General features: G+C 40.2%; 1 long non-coding RNA gene across 1 annotated transcript; it reads right to left on the bottom strand.

The window, feature by feature from the left end:
* Positions 1-658: 658 nt before the first annotated feature.
* On the bottom strand, positions 659-5,724 carry LOC124264225. The gene is made up of 3 exons (XR_006895078.1): positions 5,701-5,724; positions 1,644-1,667; positions 659-937 (listed from the first exon to the last, which is right to left on the bottom strand). It is a non-coding gene; the product is annotated as an uncharacterized LOC124264225 (long non-coding RNA).
* Between the last annotated feature and the right edge of the window lie 16,121 nt (positions 5,725-21,845).

Genomic DNA, 21,845 nt, shown 5'->3' with positions numbered 1-21,845 from the left:
CGACTGATGCTGAAACTCATATCCATCTTGAGTGCGCTCTAAGTATACACCACAGAGTGAATCAGCCTTTTCTCGGATTCCAACAAGACTTGGATTCTCAGGTATGTCTGCACACACATCTTTTAAAGTTTCAACTATGTTGCTGAACTCTGGCGTCCTCTTCTTAAGAAGTGTGTGTTTTATGCACCCGTTTTGCATTAGGATCAGGAGAAGAACTAGGTACCCCAAACCGTCACTTTCTTGTAGTCTGTTTATCTCCTCTAAGACATACTCATGTGGTCGAAGGAAGAAACTCACTCCTTACCCTGTGCTTGTTTGCTGTTTGCAAAGAACTTGCAACACTGAGGAAAACCCAGGGCTGCTCTTGATGCAGTAATAACTTCTATATCCTCCGTTGTGAAGCCACTCTTGATTGGACAGATAGTCTGCAGCATTTTCCCTTTCTCACTGTGCTGAAGTGCATATTCTCCCTCATCCAACGTGACAAACGGTATGTCCTTCATCAAATTATATTTCTTCAGTTCAGCTTCACACTTGACACTTATTTCTGGTCTCGATGTGATGACAAGAAGGATATGGTGTGATTCAATTGATGGCCACATAATATTAAATGTTTTTTCCCATTCACCTACTCTTGAAGGGACTAAGTAACTGGACCCAAATATGTTATCTAACATCACAATGTACCTGCGTCGATCACGGCCAGTTCTTTTGGGTATCAGTTTCCATTCCTCAGCTGATGTCAGTAAAACAGGTACTCTGCTGTTGTCTTCAGATAGTTTCGACAGAAGTCTAAGACCAAGCCTTGACTTGCCAGAACCAGATCTCCCTTTGATGAATATTCTTCCGTGGTCTGTCAACAGTCTTAAAGATGACCTCTCGTAATAGGTGGACACGAATGCTGTGTCATCATAACTCATAAGTTCATTCGTTGAATCTGAAAAAGAAGTAGATTCGTTTTTACCATTCTTGAAAGACTGACTGACTGAGTGAGTTTGGTTTTACGCTGCTTTTAGCAATATTCCAGCAATATCACGGCGGGGGACACCAGAAATGGGCTTCACTCGTTGTACCCATGTGGGGCCATTCATGAAAGAAATGACGGTTAATTTGGTGTTTGGAGTTAAGAACACATTTTCAAACACAATTCAATTGAATGTTCAAAGGTTTGCAAACGAACTTTCCTTGAGTGTGCGTAGAAACGTTTATATGCTGATGTCATTTTTTCAGGCATGACATCACTTGATCATATCTTGTGAGGTGAGGTGAAATGGGGTTTAACGTCGTACTTATTTAAGGTTATTTCACTTATATGACGACGTGCATGTGTGTGTATGTGTGGCTGCTTGTACTAGCCCAGACTTAAGCTGGTTTAATGGTGCTAGCTCACTGAGTTACCATGCCGCAGTTTAGCATGAATACCCCACTCAGACACTTATACTGACTCCGAGCCGATCAGCCGAGTACCAGGCAGGAACCAACAAATTCCCTAATTTAACGTCTTTTGGTCTGACGCAGGGGATCGAACCCGCGACCTTCCATTCTCCGAGCGGACGCTCTAACCACTACACCACGGAGACGGTCGATCATATCTTGTGAATGCCAGTTTGGGATCTGAATATTTTGAGTAACACAGTACATACCACATATATTTTGGAAACGTCGATCTGAAATGAAACAGAATAGAAACCTTAGCCACGTGAAATACAATGCAGCATCTGAGACTTTTTTCAATTGGACAGTTTGTATATGAGCGATGGGATTTTTCGATTTAAGCTAAGCCCGTGGCTTGTTGGGTAGGACTGACTCATTAGTTTTGCAAACCCCATCTGTCATATATATATACTGAAAGCCATTAAAAACGCAATTGGTATTTGTTGTCCTGAAACTTACAAAAGTTCTATTGAAGATTTTTTCCTGCGATACAGAGGATGTAGGGATAAAAGACTGTTATTCTGGCCCATTTCGAGTTCGAGTCCCGGAGCATTCCTCTCACATGAACTTGGATACTTAAAACTGAACCTTTGACATTTCTCGTAAACACAACCACATTCATGAAACACGTTGTGCACATGCATTACCTGCACCCAGGCCCTGTAAAAGCACAAGGGATTGTGGAACTCAATCACTTTGAGAAAATGCCACACTTGACACAAGACGAGAGGAATCAGGTTATCGGTATGGTCAGCCAAGGTGCTTCAGATGTGATGATTGCCAGGCACTTTAATGTGCATCAATCCACTGTAAGTCGACTCAGACAAAGTTTTCGGACCTACCGGAAGTGTTGCTTATCGTTCGCGACCTGGTGCACCACCTGTGATAACAGCTCGACAAAACCCCAATATCCGAGTTTCACACTTGCGAAATCGGTTCCAAACAGCTGATGATTAGGCAAGGAGGACAATTGAGACAAGTCAATGTCATTTCAGCGCCCAAAAGGTGCAAGGACGCCTTGCTGCCTTCAACATCCGGTGTCGTCACCCGTACCGTGGTCCCACCTTATTGCATCGCCACAGACTTGCCAGACAGCGATGGGCAGCAAATGGGGCCAATCTTGGCAACAGGACATAGCCAGATGTCATTTTTTCAGATGAATCCAGGTTTAACTTTTCCTTTGCAGATGGACGTCAACAGATTTATCGACGTAAAGGAGAAAGACTTGCGCCAAACTGTGTCCTTGAACATGATCATTTTGGAGGGGGGGGGTGGTGTCATGATCAGACCACACACCATCAGAGGCTGCAGACCATCCAACAGCTGTTCCTGAGAAATGTGTGTCTTTCAGTGCCCCAAAGACTGCGAGCATGTCTTGCAGCGCACGGTGGACATACACGATATTGACTGCAAGTGACCCCTCCTTTGTGTGATGTCCTTGTTGCGTCACTGATGTTGTTGTTGACTGGACATTTTCAGACAAAATTATTCACAGATGTTCACTTAAAACATATCTGCCAGTTAGGTTTATATATGTTGAAATTAGTGTGAGTAAAAAAAGTATGAATGTCAAATTGCATTTTAAATGGCTTTCAAATCAAATCTTTATTTCTGATACTATGAGGCCACGGGCCTATGAGTACAAAAACACCTCATCGGTGCAGACATGAAATAAAATGATAACAATGAAAGCATGTATAATATATACAATCTTAATATGACAAAATTGATTTCCTTTTTTCGAATGCATAAAACAGATATTTAGCAGTATTCAAGGAAATGTCTTCATTTTTGGATGATAACAACGAATTGAATTTTAGTATATTGGGGAAAACATAGAATTGCGACAAAAGATATTTACGTCTTAATTCAATGTAGGCTGGACAGATAAGTAAGAAGTGATATTCATTTTCAATTGCGTTTAAGTTACAAATTTTGCATGTTCTTTGTTCCCGGGGAATGTTATAGTAACGGCCTCTTTCAATTTCTAAACTATGGGAACTTAACCTAAATCGCGATAAACAAGATCTATATTTGGATACAGTAATATGAGTTAAGTATGTTTCACAAGAAATCGTTAATTTAAAATTACAATACGTAAACATTTTGGGGCTCTCAGTTAAATCACTATGACAAACTTGCCGAAAATTATCTTTCAGTCGTTGAAAAAACATTTTAACCAAAACGTTTTTATCTCCGTAAGTGTGTGATACCCAAACATCACCAAAACCTAATTTAAATATGATATTTCTAACCTTGGTAACCCAGTTCTCATAGCCTTACTCATCATACATACGCATCATATTGTAACATTTTCGAGGCAAACGGCATCCAGGCATGTTAATAAGATTTAACCAATATTTGATACATTTTAAAACAGCAGATAGTTGGACAGGATATCTACCACACTCGGCTAATACTCCATTATTGGACGTTGATAACTTAACGTTTAGAAAACGTTTGCAGGCATATAAATGAACTTTTTCCAGTTCTTCCATATAATTAAGCCCCCAAATTTCAGCCCCATAGAGGAGAATTGGTGTTATCTTTGTATCGAATAATTTGAAGTACAGATGAGGCGAGTGTGGTTTCAAACAATGTATACTACTAAGAAGTAATGACAGCATTTTTCTGGATTGAATAGAAATATTGTCAAACGCTTTCGACCACTGTAACCTATTATTAAAATACAATCCGAGATAACAATATCCTGAAACAACTTCAACAACACTACCATTATAAAAACCATTTTTCAAACCGAGATAAACCACCCCCTTTCTTAAAAACTACAATTTTAGTTTTATGCATGTTGACTGACAATTTCCATTCTGAACAGTACCTATTAAGAATATTTAGTTTAAACTTCTCACGCTGTTCCCAAACAAAATAAGGTCATCCGCAAATAAAAGAAGAAAAATATGAGTAACATCTGGATGCAGCTGGACACCAAACCAACATTCACTTTCAATTACATTACCTAATTCATTTATATAAAACTGAAACAAAAAGGGGCTGAGAATACACCCTTGTCTGACTCCCATTGGGCAATCAAATACACGAGATAAACTACTATTTGTGCGAACACAAGATTTTACACTATTATAAATAGACACTAACATTTTATCCATTTTACGACTCAGACCGTGTTTATATAATAACTTCCAAAGAAAATGTCTTTGAACAGAATCGAAAGCTTTCGAGAAATCAACAAAAGCTACATAGATTTTACCACCTTTGCGGGAAAGATAACGCTCGATAATAGAATTCAGAACAAAACCACTGAATAACCTTTTCGAAAACCTGATTGACACTCAGAAATTTTACTCAACACATCAGCCAAGCACACTAATCGCTGATTCAGGATGTACGTGAAGACTTTGCTTAGGATACTCAGGAGGCTTATTGCTCTGTAGTTGTTGGGGACAGAAGTGTCACCTTTCTTATGAAAAGGAATTAATAATGGCTTTCAATATATACAGTGAGTGTAGATCGGGTATTTTCAGTGGCATGTCAAATGTCAAAGTCCATGTCAAAGGGTCATCACTTCGATCTTACTAAGTATCGCTCTTCCAGAATCCAGGAGAATCTCATTAACATTTGCAGGTAGAAGGTGCATTGATATGTCTCTCGTACAGTATTGTGTCATCATGGTAAAAAAAATTATATCGCATTGGTACCGAAATGTTATTCCACTCAAGTGAAATATCGATTTGTGTTCTTTCACATATTTTCACAGATTAGACAACTCCATTTATTCTCTACCATTAATAACAAAGTGATGATAATAAATCAATTACAGCCATGTTGATGACATAACGTTATACTCACAGTAAGAATGACATCACGTAATATTATCTGTATGTGTGATATCACAGTATGTTCTCTGTAAGTATGACTCTAATAATACTCCTTGTATGTATTGCGTTATATATACTATCGGTGTGGAATAATGCTCTCTGTAAGTATGACTCTTATAATACTCCTTGTATGTATGGCGTTATATATACTATCGGTGTGGAATAATGCTCTCTGTAAGTATGACGTTAAATAATACTCCTTGTGTGTATGGCGTTGTATAATAGTATCTGTAAGCTAGTATGCCGTCAAATCTGGCTCTGTGTAAGTATGATGTCAAATAATACTCATTGTATGTGTGACGTAACACTATCTGTACGTATGACGTCATATAATACTCTCTGTAAGTATGGCGTCATATAACCCTCCCTGTAAGTGTGTTGTGTATCAGACTATCGTCGCGTCTACTACCTGTGCATTGTAGAATCTCCATCTGATGTCTTCCTACTTCTTGTTGCAAATCTGTGAAACAAATGTTTTTAGTAAATTCTTTGTCAGCATTACATCAGAGAAAGAGTGAGTTGATCTTAATACACTATTCGGGGAATTCGCTTCATAAACAAATGATACATTTCAACTCATTTAGATATCTACATCGTTTTAAAAATAATTATGTTTATTCACAGAAAAAAATGAATCTGATTATTTTCCTTTCACTACTCCATTGCACTATTTAGGGCGTGCTATCGACATAGATCTTGGAGATCGATAATCTTTTACAAAATATCGATCAATTGTCCATAAATTGGCGTAACTTTGAGCAAAACTGCAAGAAATGTCGAAAGAATAAATAGTCTCACTGGTGACTTGTGACATGTTTTTGCATGGATTACTAACAAAATAGCGTCGATAACACAATTTTCATATCGATAATCCTAATAATAGTTTTTCCTATTGAGGATATTTCAGATTATTGATCATTTTAGCCGACCCTAGTACTATTGACCGATAAGATCATATAATACTCCTTTTTCATCAGCTGTATGGCTGAATTACGACAGACCATAACATGTAACAAATGTCAAGATAAACTCTTTTAAAAAAGTATGAGAAATTCATTTTTAATTTACGATTGAAACAATTGGGAGATATATCGGAATCAATTAGTGTTGATATGATAATAGTGAATGCAGCATGAACAGCATCTGGAGTTATAGCCCTTAAATTATACTCAGCACTCGGGAATACCCAGAAAGAATTTTGACCGCCAAATCTAAAATAAGGTTATACAACATCGTATGGTATGGATTTACAACTTCTTATTCTTTTTTATTTACAACACGACGTTTCCGGGCTACTTCTTGCCCCTTCATCAGGTGATGATACAGAAACACAAATACATATATACTCTCAATACACTCGTTTGAGTGGCGCTCAGAAACGACAGGATAATCTGCCGGCTTGAACGTGTGTGGCAATAACAGATTTTACATATTTCATGTGTGTTACATGTTAACATCACTTCTTGGTAGCTAACACTCTCATTAAAATTACATCCTAGTTTTCGTTACTGCAAAAGATAGATGGGAGGACATCTAATTAGCGGGCTAAGTCATGATGACCTTATTCGACCTGAGATCTTTTTCCTCATTCGTGACTCACTCCTGTTATTCAGGGAAAAGCCGAAGAACGCGGAAAGGGGCGAATGGTGACGAGGACAAGTAATGATCATTCATGACCCATTCGTGACCAACTCGTGTTAATCCGGGACAAGCCGAATAGCGAGGTTACAGAAAGGGGCGACTGGTGTCGAATGAAAAATGATAACACTGAATCCTCCCTTACCTGAAACCTGTGATTTTACAACCGCTCTTGTCAGTATGTTTACACGACAATAAGGGTCAAGCGGCTCTTTATAACAAAAGTCGTTTCGTCTCCTCCATGAACACATTCGGGATAAACAGAAGACAAACTAGCTCTGGAACACACCAGGGAAATCCATGAGAGGCATTACTGACGGACGTGTATGGGTCGTGTTGAGATAACATTGTTTGACCTTTAAAAGTCATACAGATAAGACAGCTTTTCTTTTTGTGTCCGTTAGGACGACCTTTAGCGCTATGTGTGCTAAAGGGTTTATTCAAGTAAGTGTCCCTGAGATGGAAGAACCCAGGATTTTATACCCCACAGCTCTACTCGTTTGTCATTATCAAGTTTCTATAAAGTTGAAGTTTCCATATGCGTTATCTACCCTATGCTGACAAGGTTTACTACACGAGGTAGGTGGTAAGAAGATGATTACCTAACAAGGTTTGATTTCTTTATGGTGTAGCCACGGTCAGCTTGCGCCAGCTGCTTAACAAAATATCTGTCAGCGCTTGACCATGGCATTTACGACAGGACAAAGAGGATGGCACGATGGTAATCTCGATCTTGTTCAACAAAAGTTGATTTTCGATTACGACTTAGTTGGTGGTAGACATGCTCCTGCTGTGATGGGACTACTTATCTGTGCTGGACCAAGGGATGTACCCGAGAAGAAAGGCCGGAGCCGACACAGCTCGCTAGCTTCATCTTTGATTAATTAGTTTAAGGTTGGCGTGGATGCGTTTGCTAATTGCCTACTACTGCGCTTGACATGCGGGGCTATAAACAAGACACACTATGCACTGCGACTTGCACATATACGAATTTTCTTTGTTATGAATAATTTGTGAAAAATATAAAAATGTATGAAGAAATATATGCACTGTAATACAGACATAACGGGCTATATGCTGAAGCAAGAAGCTGCACCCGAAACGGTTTTGCTTGCCCAGATAATAATGTATTTGAATGACTAATATGAACAGACAATGAAATATGATTTACCTGCTGGAAGACGAGGAAGGGTGGCAATGCGGAAAAGAAGAGCAATTTGCCCGGAATAGAAAAGTTTCCTACCCGCTTACCTCCCCTTATCTCCCGACCACCCTGGTAGATTTTAAGTCTGCCACATGTTTTGACAGAGGTGCTGCTTGTGAACAGGTACAAACCAAATGATGAGAAGTATATACACATAGTATCATAGGCGGACCCAGAGGAGTGTGTGTGCGTGCGCGTGCGTGCGTGCCACCTCTGAATAAAACAGACGACTTAACGAAGGTATCACCGTGACGTAATTGGCGGTCGGCCGTTTTAATGATATAAGCTGCAGTAAGTTGTGAAATACAGATTTGCGGTTAATACAGCCTTAAAATCAGGTTTGGCAAGAATTGTCATAGAAAAAAGATCCATTACAGAACAGAACTTTTAACACGCTCATAAGAGGTGCAAATATGCAGTTAAGATACATAGGATGTCGGGATGGTTTTCATGAAACATCACACGTGTCGCAGAGGTTACACGTTCTTTCTTCAGGTGGAATTTTGTGCCACCTACCTACAATACTTTTATAACGAACACGGATATAACGAACTGACGGCTATAGCGAACTGTTTTAAAAGTCCCAAATAAACCTTATATTATCATATGAAAAAAGTGAATAGCGAACTACGGATATAACGAACTTATGGTCCCTTGGAGTTCGTTATAAAGGTATTTTACTTCTACAGGTAAACGGTGGCAGGAAGTTTTAAACAAGAGGAATTTAAGAGCCAAGGAGAAAGGGATATATATATATAAAATATATATCTATATATAGATCTGGTCTAAAACAAACCATCCAACCAAATAGGTGGTTGTCAGGCTCGGCGTCTGTGGCAGCACCTGAGTCCGCGAGGAACCGGAACAGGCCCTCGTGTCTTTGCGAGGATTAAGGATTTTTAAAAATAATGTAAAACTTTTGGACGACCCCCGACTTGAAAAGTTTCACAGTACAATTGTGGCTTGTGGTTCGAAGCCCAGCCGTGATAGAGATAAATTTCTGTGCACAAGCATAATTTGTTTTCAGCAATTGCTAACCCATATATCCCACTAAGATTCCAGACTGTGTTACCTCTTGCGACTAGCTATTGGGAACACTTGACACACCTTACCCTGAATGATGAACTTGAAACTGGAATATTGCTGACTACGGCGGTAAACAATATTCACTCAACCAGTTAATTCTCTGGATAGAGAAAACACAACAACCATTATATGCAGACAACTTTTAATATATTCATATATGTATATTTGATATTAGATTTTTTACGATCCGTGGGCGGATGAATTATTTGTTATGAATTCAAATTTTGACTTATATAATGCCGATAAAACTGCGGCTATAAATAACATTCACTCAACCAATTAATTCTCTGGATACAGGTAAAGCACAACTACCATTATATGCAGACAACTTTTAACATTCATATATGTGCATTTTATGATCCGTGGTCGGATGAACTGTATGTAATAAATTCAAAATTTGACGTATAAAATATAGAAAATGGCTGCATGTAAGGGCCTTCTTTTATCTTTTAAAATTGTGAGGAATATGAGTTATGCAACCGTCTACGTTTTTCAAATCGTGAGATAGCAGTATGTCCCATCATTCGTCCCCACTCGCCCCTTTCCGTAAACTCGGTATTCGGCGTGTCCCGAAATAACACGAGTGGGTCACGAATGTATGTCCCATCTGTCGACGTTCATTAATCTTCGTTCTTCGTTCACTGTGAGATATCTGGCCTGTATGTACATGTTTGGTTGTTTGTTGTTTACGTGTACTGGATATGGACAAGGTATAACACCTTCAGCCCTTTATTTCGACCAGTTGTGAAATTACAAAATGTTTAAATGTAAAGGTCAAATTTCACTAGAGCTTAAAACAGCTTTGCATGCACATGACCTATAATGTGAAAATCATACCTACTGTCTTACAAATTATATAATCACTGCTTCAATGTTATGTTTCCAATGTATTTGTAGAGTATCTCTGTTTGGTAATGCCACTCCTGTGTGGTAGCCCTGTGGAGCGTTCGCTCGTCACGCTGAAGACCCGGGTTCGATCCCTTCATGGGTACGATGTGTGAAGCCCATTTCTGGTGTCGCCCGCCGTGATATTGCTGGAATATTGCTAAAAGTGGCCTAAAACTAAACTCACTCATTCAATCACTCCTTTGTAGCGATTTGTAAGTTTCGTTAATGTTTTTCTTATAGGGGCTTTAAGTCTCGCGAGGCGCTTCTTCCCATACTAAGCTGGTTCCCGGCTCCCTTTGCGCGCGCCAACTTGCGATTTGCGAGACGGGGTCCAGCGTATTTCCGGTACCAGATTTCCGGTGACAAGCGTATATTCAAGAACCAGTTCTGGCGCTAAATAGGAGTGAGTGAGTGAGTGAATTTAGTTTTACGCCGCACTCAGCAATATTCCAGCTATATGGCAGCGGTCTGTAAATAATCGAGTCTGGACCAGACAATCCAGTAATCAACAGCATGAGCATCGATCTGCGCAATTGGAAACCGATGACATGTGTCAACCAATGTCAGCGAGCCTTACCACCCGATCCCGTTAGTCGCCTCTTACAAGCATAGTCGCCTTTTGTGGCAAGCATGGGTTGCTGAAGACCTATTCTACCCCGGATCTTCACGGGTCTCCAAATAGGACTTTACTACACCAGGCCAAGTGTACGTTGTTTACTAAGTACTAAGGTCTCGCCAAGTGTCGTCTCCTACTTCCTCCTATATCACTTTATCTTTGTTTGCAGATTTCACGCCAACTATTTTATACACAGACTGCAATTCATGTTTTGTTCCATCGACACAAAATCCGGTCCAAGTTTCAGACAGCTATTCAAGCTTGTCAGATTTACATAAATTATGCATCATATAACTCGCCATAAAAGCATCAAATGTTCGTAAATATCACTCGAAAAATAGAACACCAACAGAGACAAGTCAGTCCAACAAAAAGCAGCATATTGTGGCTGGCTCACAACAAAATGTTCCCATCGTTTTCGCCAAGTGTTTTGTGTGCTGGTACTGTAGCTTTGTTCCTGGGTGGACTGAGTTTGATACTGGGCATGGTCCTACCTGTATCCAGGATCCAGTATGTTGCAGGTATGTTATCATCATCATCCTAATCATTATAGGTTCATTAGCTGACCTTAACGTCAAATTAACGTTGTCATGGTTTTTGTGAGTCTATCATGTGCCCAGTAGATGACCTGAAATCTGTTCAGATCTGCTGAAAGTATCAACATCACATATATTTAACATGCACTGTCTGGGGTTTTCCTCTAGGAGTTAATTAGTGGAAACTACAGCATTTGCGCTCGTCGCTTTCAGAAACTATTGGATATATTGGTTGTAAATTCGTGCTCATCCAGGATCCATTATGTTGCAGGTACGTTTACATAATGTTCCTAATCTGAATAAGTTCATTAGATCACACCGACGTCAAGGTGAGCTCCTGTCGTGATTTTGTGAGTTCGTCCGTCTGTCCAATAGGGCTGAATTGAAATATCTTTATCTCAAAATCTGTTTCCCCGACCGCGTCATACCAAAAGACGTTTAAATAATGTACTTGTTGGTCCCTGCCTGGCGCTCGGCATTAATGGGTACGACAAGAACTTGTCGACTGGAGTCAGTATAATGTGTCTGAGTGGGGTATTCATGCTTCATTGCGGCATGGTACCTCAGTGGGCTAGCACTATAAAACCAGCTTCAGTCTGGGCTAGTACAAGCAGCCGCACCTACACATACACACGCATGCACGTCGTCATAATACGCGAAATATTCTCCAGCGCGACTTTAAACCCACTTTCACCTCACCTCACCTCACCTCAAAATCTGCTGATCACTTTCATCTTCAAACCGACATTACTTAACATATTTTGTCTGTGGTTTGACTCAAGAAATTAACATTGAATACAAATGTAAACTACAGGATTCGCGCAAATTATAGGTCAGAAACATCAGCTATATTGAAGCTACATATTAAAAGTGTGTTCGCAACATCCTTCTTTACAAAACACTAACGTTCATTCTAAATTTAGATATTTATGAATACACAATGCCATCTAGAAAGTGGTCAAATGTTTAACTTGGGATTACACTTTCACAGTAAAGTACAGAATCTAGTACTTTTGTTGGGTTGAGTCCCATCCGGGATTCGAACCAACACTCTCAGACCCAGGCACCTAATCGCCACCACACAAAGTCAGCCGCCTAACCCACTCAGCCACCGCGACAACTGGTTGTCTAGACCACGGATATTTTGTGACGGCAATTATGAAAAATAGATTGTTTGTAGCAAGTATTGTAAGCCCATCTGAGTATCAACATTTCGCCTTTCATTTTGTCTCTCCTTATGTATTTAAACTGTTGAGCAACCAGACGCATTTTATGGTGTTTACTCTTACACATAAATTGTGGCTTTTGGAGGCCAAGTCTACTACCTATGTACTGAGTATGAAAACTGCTGACAACATATTATGAAGCATCTAGCATCACTGTCTACTAAAAGAAAGAGTTTGTTTCCGTGTATGGACCTGAAATATGACCATGAAATATGAAATAAGTCACAGTTCCTATGCCAGAATATGGAATTGCAAATTTACTCAGAATGTATGCTCTTTTTACAACATCACTTGTCCAGAACATCCTTATTGTCACTTTAGCACTGAATGAAGGTGAACTTCTATACCTGATGCACTCTGGCTTATGGGTTCTGAATCTGAAGCGGTATGACCTATGTCATATATACCGTTGCATATAGATTCGTGATGATTGAGTTCAAATTTGACTTCTCCAGAATCATTCCATGCTTGTCATGTCGCGGACTTGCTTGATCTGTTGATCTATGTCGTCATATGACAAGTAGATGAATACTCGTGAGATTATCACTGAATTCTGGTTCAAATACAGACCACCGTCCTGCAGCACAAATATATCTTAGAGCGAAGTTTACAACCAACAAACAAATATTGTCATTTATTGCCTTGCTGGACGGAACTAGACACAGCTAAGTACAACACCTCATGGTTTTATGCGTGGCGGTGGTGTAGCCTAGTGGTTAAAGTGTTTGCTCGTCACGCCGAAGGCCCGGGTTCTATTCCCCACATGGGTACAAAGGGTGAAGCTTATTTCTAGTGATATTGCTGGAATATTGCTAAAAGCGGCGTAAAACCCAAATCACTCACTCATGGTTTTATTCGATGCATGGTTTTATGCGTCCAGTGAGAAGGTCTTGACAAGAATAATTAGGATCCTGTAATTATAACAATGCAACCGGTTTCAGTACCCTATACCATTTCATTACTTTACAGGACCTTCATGTTTCCTGTATTAGCTATTTATTTGGAGACCCGTGAAGATTCGGGTTAGAAATGATCTTCAGTAACCCATGCTTGTCGTAAGAGGTGACTAACGGGATCGGATGGTCATGCTCGCTGACTTGGTTGACACAAGCCATCGTATCCCAGATGCGTGGAACAATGCTCATGATGTTGATCACTGGATTGTCTGGTCCAGACTCGATTATTTACACACCGCCGCCATCTAGCTATAATATTATTGAGGTCGGCGTAAAACTACTCATTCATATATTTGGAGTTAAGGTAAAGCTTAAAATATTATCCTTAGCGAACATATTGACGGGTTTTTCCCGGTATAAAGGTATAAAGCATTTGGAAATGCGGACTTGTTATTGAGATGCATACGATACATCTAATTCAGGCTGTATACACGTATGTAACATGACTTGACCACTAATTCATTGCAGGTTCTGGACTTGGAGTTTTACTTCTTCTTTTGAGTTTCCTCTTGATGGACGTCATAAGACTGGGCCCAAGTCGTCATCATACATGGACATCGCTTGTGAAGCAATATATATGGATAAAGAAACTTTATTTCAAAGCATACGTGGCACCCAGCTACTTTCCTGTCCTTCGAGATGCAATAAATCATCAAAGAAATGTCCTTGGAAGCATCCTCAAGAGGGGTTCAGGAACTGCATATGGACTCGATAACGCCTTTGATTCTGTTACATGTCTGGCAGAATTTCGGTCTCAACAGCTTTTTACATCCCATGAGAACTATGACAAGTACATCCAGCGTATCGTACAAGGGGAGTCTGATGTGATGTTTCCAGGACAACCTGACTACTTTGCTGTGACTTCCGGGACTTCTTCGGGGAAAAGTAGGCCATATCCCAGACAACTCGTGTCAGATTTGCAGAGGCTAATGATTCACAATGTCCACACAAAGAGGAAGCTGTTGGATGTAGCCAACGTTGGCAAACTCAAATTCTGGCTAGACGTGAGGGCGGCAGCGATTTTCACGCGAACACCAAGTGGTGTCAGGTGAGGTCCTCTAAGTGCAGCTGGGGCCTTCATCTGTCGCTTTAGACCATCACCTGATGTTGCGTATGAAATAAGACAGGAGCAGGCATCTTTGTATGTCCATGCATTGTTCGGTCTGATGTGTAAAGACGTCACCTTGTTAAGCTGCCTCACAGCACCTACAGCCTTGAACTTCTTCAGGGTCATCGAGACACGGTGGGAAGCCATGTGTAATGATATAGAACATGGAAACATCTGCAAGTATCCTGGTCTGCAGGACGATGTGAGGCTCAAGCTTCAGAAGCATCTGACTGCTGATGCAGAGAGAGCTGGTGAACTGAGATGTATCTTCAAGGAAGGCTTCCACAATATTGGACCACGAGTCTGGCCATGTTTGTCAGTGTTACACACAGCAGCATCGGGAGCCTACATTCCAGCGGTGAGAAACTAAGACACAGTTTGAAAGTATTTGATGTTGCAACCCCATATATTTTCTAAACAAAACTGACGTATGTCTGGCGTATAAAGTTATAAAAACAATCTTTATTGCCATTCTGTCTATGGTCGAATCACCCGCTGTTCATGTTGTATTCATGCGCCACCCCCAGGCCCATTTTATGACAGCTTGAATGGTATTAAAGTGCAACGTATAGGTGAGCTATCACGTCATGACCTTGATGACGTCACATTGCTATGACATCGCTGCACTGCATTTCTAATGGTAGTACCGTGTTCAGAGATGTATATATTTCATTGAAAAGTAATGAAGAGTGATTTTTGATGATAAATAGAATCTCATCCTCGTGTGTAATGATATCAATTATATCAACACTTGTTGATAAAAGTAAAAATATTTGTAATTTTATCAACCCGTGTTGATATAATTGATATTCGTAGACACTTGGGTAAGATTCACTACATATCACAATACATGTTCCAGATAAAATAGCATCTGTATTTTCAATAGGACATTAAAACATCATTTACTTACATGTGACAGCATCGTGAATTTCAGGTGGCTATTCTGAGGCGAAAGTACACAGACCAACTAGTAGTAGTAGTGAACTACCCGTTTTTTTTGTTGGCGTTGAATGTTATCAAAGTGCAGTAATAAATATATAACAATATACGTTCCAGATCAATCAAAAAGTTTCTAACGAGCGAGTTGTTTCAACAGGACATAAACATCAGTTAGTGTCTATCATTTCACAGCTTTCTGACTTTCAGGTGAACATTCTGAGACGGAAGTACCTAGTGGACATCCCAATAACCTCCAGCAAACACGTGGCGTCCGAGGGGTTGTATGGCGCCAACACGAACATTATAGACCAGACAAAGACTGAGTACACCATCCTCCCTGATCGTATGTTTTACGAATTCATCCATGAAGTTGATGTTGATCAGGATAATCCACAGTCATTGCTGGCTCATGAGGTTGGAACATTTTTTGTTTCTTTTAAATCACTTTGCCGAAATATTCATGATCTATTCACCTTGTGTGAGAACACGTTACCATGTCCAGGTTTCAGTTGCACAATGCGATTTTAGCGATTCACTGTTTACTAAGTTACCTTATCTGCTGCAGTTTGTATTGTAAATGCTTGTTATGGTATAGCAGTTGTATTAGTCTTTGTGCTGCAAGTATTGTAAATATGCTAGAGGCGTTACTGTTCTGTAAGAGCAGTTACGTGGTGGTTCACAGTAGAAACTTTAAGTTTCAGTCAGTCCTAGATATGAGTATGAACCAACAAACAACAAAGAAATGTTATATAATTAATAAATTGTATTCTAAAATCAAAGCGCCTTTGAGCAGCTGGGCTGGATGTTGGCGCTATACAAATGTTAGTATAATAATCCAAATATAATAATGAAATGAACTAAGTTCACAAATCACTATAAAGGAATTGCAATGGCACTACAAAATATGGTGGAAGTATAAATTCAATGTCAGAATGAAAGTATCATCAAAATGCCATCCTTGAAATGACACCAAATTCGAACGTTGTCAGCTTCTTCCAAAGAGTGTACCCGCGGCCGTCTGGGCAAGAGCTTTGAGTTCTGGGTCCTTGTAACTTACACACCTTTTCCTTTCTCAACAGACAAACTGTCAGAATGTTTATTACCCTCCCTTGAAAATTTAGACAGGTCGAAAGAATGGTCTTTGAAAGTAACTGGTATCATTCTGAGAGGAAATTAGCCTCGCCTAAGCACGAGTACAACACTGGAAGGAAACATACCTGGAAGTTCCTTTTCAAGATTTTCAGTACTTGATGAAGCTCATTGACAAACAACAGGATCAGCCAAACATTTTCCCTCTGCCAGATCTTTCACAATTAGCAAGTCCACACCTTCAAGAGAGGGTCAACAGCTCCAACTTGAGGAACAAATTTTCAACCTTCACTATTGTTATTGGCGTCAAGTATAAACCATCAGAGCTGTTGGCCTCGCCTGGGGCCACAACTGTCTGTGGGGCCTCGTGTTGGAAGCTCATGATTTAAGGGTTGTGCTCTGGGGACATTGCAATTTCATAATCGAGGATGAATTACTTTTTGTTTTTGTCTGTTGAGTTGGGTTTGTATAAGTGCGGTACCATATCTAAAGAAAGACATGCACATTGTGTGAGTGACGCGCACGGGTGCTTCTCGTCAAGCTTATCCTTATAGCGAAAACGTGGTGTCCATACAGATTTTCAGAACTCCATTCCTATAACTTTCATCACTGTTTTACAAAGTGTTTCGACAGGCAATCGAGACTGACTATTTCTTCGCAACTGTGTCCTCCAGGTGGACATTGGGCAGAGTTATGAGATGGTCATCACCAACTGGTCAGGTCTGTACAGGTATCGGACAGGAGATATCATCCGTGTTACCAGCTTCACTGGTCAGGCGCCAAGCTATGTTTTACAACAACGGTGAGTATAATGAACGATGCTGTTGTGGAACTCTTTTAAGTCTTCACATGTGAATCATCAGAGGTTGTTGTGAACTGTTGACGATTGTAGACAGTGAAACCTTGTTATACCGGACAGTTGCTTTCTCAGGGGAACTGCTCAGATTACCACATTTTTTAGTTCACGAATCACGAATAACGTTGTCCTTGCAGATTTAATTGTGATATCAAATCCCTCATCGGTGTTTTTGTACATGTCGGTGTGTGTTTTGGTATGGGTGGGGTGGTGGGAAGAAGGGGTGCAATGCTGTTTCTGTCCTTGTCAGATGTTACGTTTCACCTGTGACCTCACTGTTGCATCCTGCAGGAAAGGAGACGGGTACGGCATGTATCCAGAGTTCCTGTTCACTGAGGCTGTTTCGAAAGCTTCCAGAACGTGGACGTCTGGGACGATGTTCAACTACATGGCTGTCGGCAACTTCATCGTTGAGGAACTGACAGGTGAGTGGAAACATAGGATAAACAGGGAACCCAAGTCAAATTCTGACTACAATAGAGTAGCAGGTTGCACGGGTTTTGATATATATTTATATAAACTCTGTCAAAAAAAGAAACGCAACCCCTGTATTTTAGAGATTTTGATCTGAAGTTTTAGGACGACACGGCATTTTTATTATTTAAGACAGAAGTCTGAAATTTGGCAGAATAATAACCCAGATGGGCATGTTTAAAATTGTCATTTCAAAAGTCATCTCACAGACACCAGTTTGTCACCAGGGGGGGCGTCTGTCTCAGTATCTCGTATGAGCACCACGCGCTGCAATCACTGCACGGCATCTCCTTGGACAAGAACGGATAAGACGCCGGATTCTTTCCTGGGGAATGGCTCTCCACTCCTCCTGCAGTGCAACGGCGAGCTGTTGCAGCGTCTGTGGCGGCGGCTGACGTTGACGTACGCGTCGATCCAGAGTATCCCACAGGTGTTCAATAGGGTTGAGGTCTGGTGATTTAGAGGGTCATGGCAAGACATTGACGTTGGAATTCTGCAGAAAGTTCATTGTTGCACGTGCAGTATGAGGCCGGGCGTTGTCCCGTTGAAAAATCTGTGTCTGTTGGTCAATAATCGGGAGAAGGTGAAGCTCTAACACGTGGTTGATGTAACGTTGGGCTGTCAGGTTCCCTGGAACGATCACCAAGTCAGATTTCTGGTTGTATGAGATGGTTCCCCAAACCATGACGCTTTCTCCGCCAAATCTGTCCACCTGTCGGACGCAGATGGGCGCTAAACGTTTATGACGTCTCCTATACAGACGCTGTCTTCCGTCGTGACGTTGCAAAAGAAAACGTGATTCATCAGAAAACCAGATTCGCCTCCAGTTTTGTAAAGTCCGTATCCTTACGTTGTTGCACCACCTGAGTCGTCGGCGTCGATGTAGGGGGCGTAGTACAGGTCCAACAACTGGTCTACAGGCACGTAAACCCGCTTCTTTCAGACGGTTCCTAATCGTTTGAGCTGACACTCTCCTCAAACCTGGTATTTGTGTGGCAGTCACGGTTGGTAGGGCATGCCGATTACGCAGGTGATGGACCCGGATGTACCGATCTTGAAGGGGGGTCGTGATTCTTGGCCTTCCACTTCTCGGGCGATCGTTGGTCAAATTGAAGTTGTTGTAGCGACTCCAAAGTCGGGATATCGTTGTTTTGTGAACATTTAGGTGCCGTGCAACAGTTCCAAAACTTTCTCCGGCTTGAACACGACCAATGGCGATATTTCGGTCGGCAGCACTCAATCGTGGCATTTTTAACACAGCTTTTCGGCGACAAATGAATGAATATAATACGGAAGCACATGGGCTTTTATACACCCCTACATTAACTGCCATTTTCATGATTTGCATGTGTTTTTTTTGTGCGAAGTCACCATGAGGGTCATTTCATGCGTTGTGACGGAATAAGCAATAAAATACACTTATGCGTACAAATGCAGTTGTTTGGATGGTAATCTTCATTAATTCAATATCTGAGGACAGGGGTTGCGTTTCTTTTTTGACAGAGTTTATATATCTTTTGTTCTTTCGGGTCTGTTTAATCTATCCTATTTACGTCCACACAGATGACTAAAAGGGGCAAAACGACGATGTTTCCAACATCACAAACAAACTGAAATAATTTATTCCCCATATCTTTGGACAGCTTTCATTCGGCGTTTTTCCTAATAAAATCAGCGTTGGTCAAATATTTGCCATATGCATATTCAATCTTCACATATTACTCTGTGAACACCTACAAAATCTTCTTTTCAGACTTGGGTAATACTATATATTTCGGTTTTAGTCCAATACATTCATATGTTAACACTTATATAAATCTGCTTAACAATTTGTTAACAATTGGTTAACAATTTGTTAACAAGGACCTCATCGTGACATTGCCCTCTCACATGAGAACAAGTAAATTTGTTATAGCAGAACGTGGCACAAGATGGCATGGTTATCTAGATACGTTCTACTTCTGGGAACAATCAATGATTGAAATCGTGAGCATCGATCAATGCGGTTGGAAAACAAGACAAGGAGGTGGACAGAATGGAAGAATGGAATGAGCCAAACAAGGAAAAGAATAACGGCACGATAAAATAGAGGGATGTGGCAGTAAATGTACGTGGCACACCAACTGAATGGACCATGGACTACAATGGAGGACCAGAGCACAGACAGAGAGATAGTAGTGACACGGAAATAAATAGGTGGAGGAGGAAGAATGGACGGAAAGAGCCTGGAAGGAGACATTGATGAATGAGAATGGAATGGACGAGAATGAGGAAGAAATATAACGAACAGAGATAGAGATTAATAATAAAAGACAATAAATAGATAAAGGAAGAAATGGATAAGGAGAATGGACACGAAATATAGTGGAAATAAAGGAAATGGATGGAAAGAGAGAAAGAAATATGAGGAATGGAAAAGATGGAAGGACAGTGGATAATGGAAATAATGAAGACACACACAGTGGAAATGGATGGAAATGGAGGAACACAAATAGACAGGGTCTAGGATGGAAGAATGGAAGAATATGGACACACAGTGGCAGAGAGAATATAAATGGATAATCAATGGAGAAACGAATAGCCGGGGACAACGAAACTGGAATGGAGAGCTGCCGAAATAAAATTATACACACGGAGTTTGACACTGAAAAGACATAAAATATAGAAATGAAGAAATAAAATGGAGCACATAAATGGAAGATGGATAAAATCCCTATTCTAATGGAATAATGGACAAATGGAGAAATACATGGAAGAATGGTGGATGAAATATGGATAAGGGAGACATCTGATAGGATAAATGGATTACAATGTACCAACAACGCACTAACTGGGTGACTAATATTCAATTCGAGACTGTTAAATTAAATGTGGTTTTGGGAGAGTTGGCAAAGGCAAAATTCTCATACAAATTTTGTGAATAATGTTACTCAAAGGCTCAAAAGATATATACACAAGAATGGGTAGGAGCAACTGTCATTGTACGGGCAAATACTTTGAGGAATGTGTTTAACCCCATATATGCACACAGAGAACACCGCTGTCACTCTGGGAATATCAAGAAATTCCTTGAAAGGCTTTGCTCGGTTTCTGGTGTTCCCTCACATGACTTAAGGCAATCGAAACAGGGAGATACACTATAAAATAGAGAGGGAAAATAGAATTTGGTACATTTCGTGATCTTAATTGTAGAAGATGAATACCTCCTTAATTTGTCCATTATATTATGAGTTAAGAAAAATAAATGTCCCAAGATATTATCTTGCATATCCCGATAGGGTGAAATTTTTCTTTGTTATCGAGGCACTGATGACAATGTTCTTATCCGTGTTGTCAACTTTCTATCTATCAAGCATTATTCCTAAGAAATAAACATACAATAAGTCATAGAATGTATGTACTCATATTCATTTTAATGACATATGGTATGATGTGGGAAGCGATATGATATGATATGGCGTGATACATGGTATGATATGATATGATGTAATATGGTGTGCTGGCGATATGATGCATATGACAAAGTATGTGTAATGCGATGTTATATGATGTGATACATTTGATGATATGACATATTGCATGTGACTAGCATTTCTTTCTATGATATTGTGTGTACTCATGTTCTTAGATACTCATGGGCCTGTGGGTCTTCTTTGTAGTCAATGAATAATAAAGATTGATTGATTGATTGATAGTGAGAGGTAAGTTTGATGGGGTGACGCAGATGCTTGGTGGTGAGTCGGGTGTTTCTTTTACTCAGTGGGTTTCGTAGTGAAGGAGGCACTTTGAATTGGTCTTTAGTAGAGGTAGATGGGTGTTTAGTAGTGAGGTAGATTGGTGGTGTTTAATAGTGAGGCAGATATTTAGTGGTGAGTAGTAAGGTGGTGATCAGTAGTAGCATGGTAGGGAGAGATGTGAGGGAATGACTTCTGAACCAA

Source organism: Haliotis rubra, unplaced genomic scaffold, assembly GCF_003918875.1.
Source record: "Haliotis rubra isolate DU_JTF1 unplaced genomic scaffold, ASM391887v1 Scf914, whole genome shotgun sequence".
In the NCBI taxonomy this organism is placed as follows: Eukaryota; Metazoa; Mollusca; class Gastropoda; order Lepetellida; family Haliotidae; genus Haliotis; species Haliotis rubra.
This window is presented reverse-complemented; position numbering and strand designations above follow the sequence as displayed.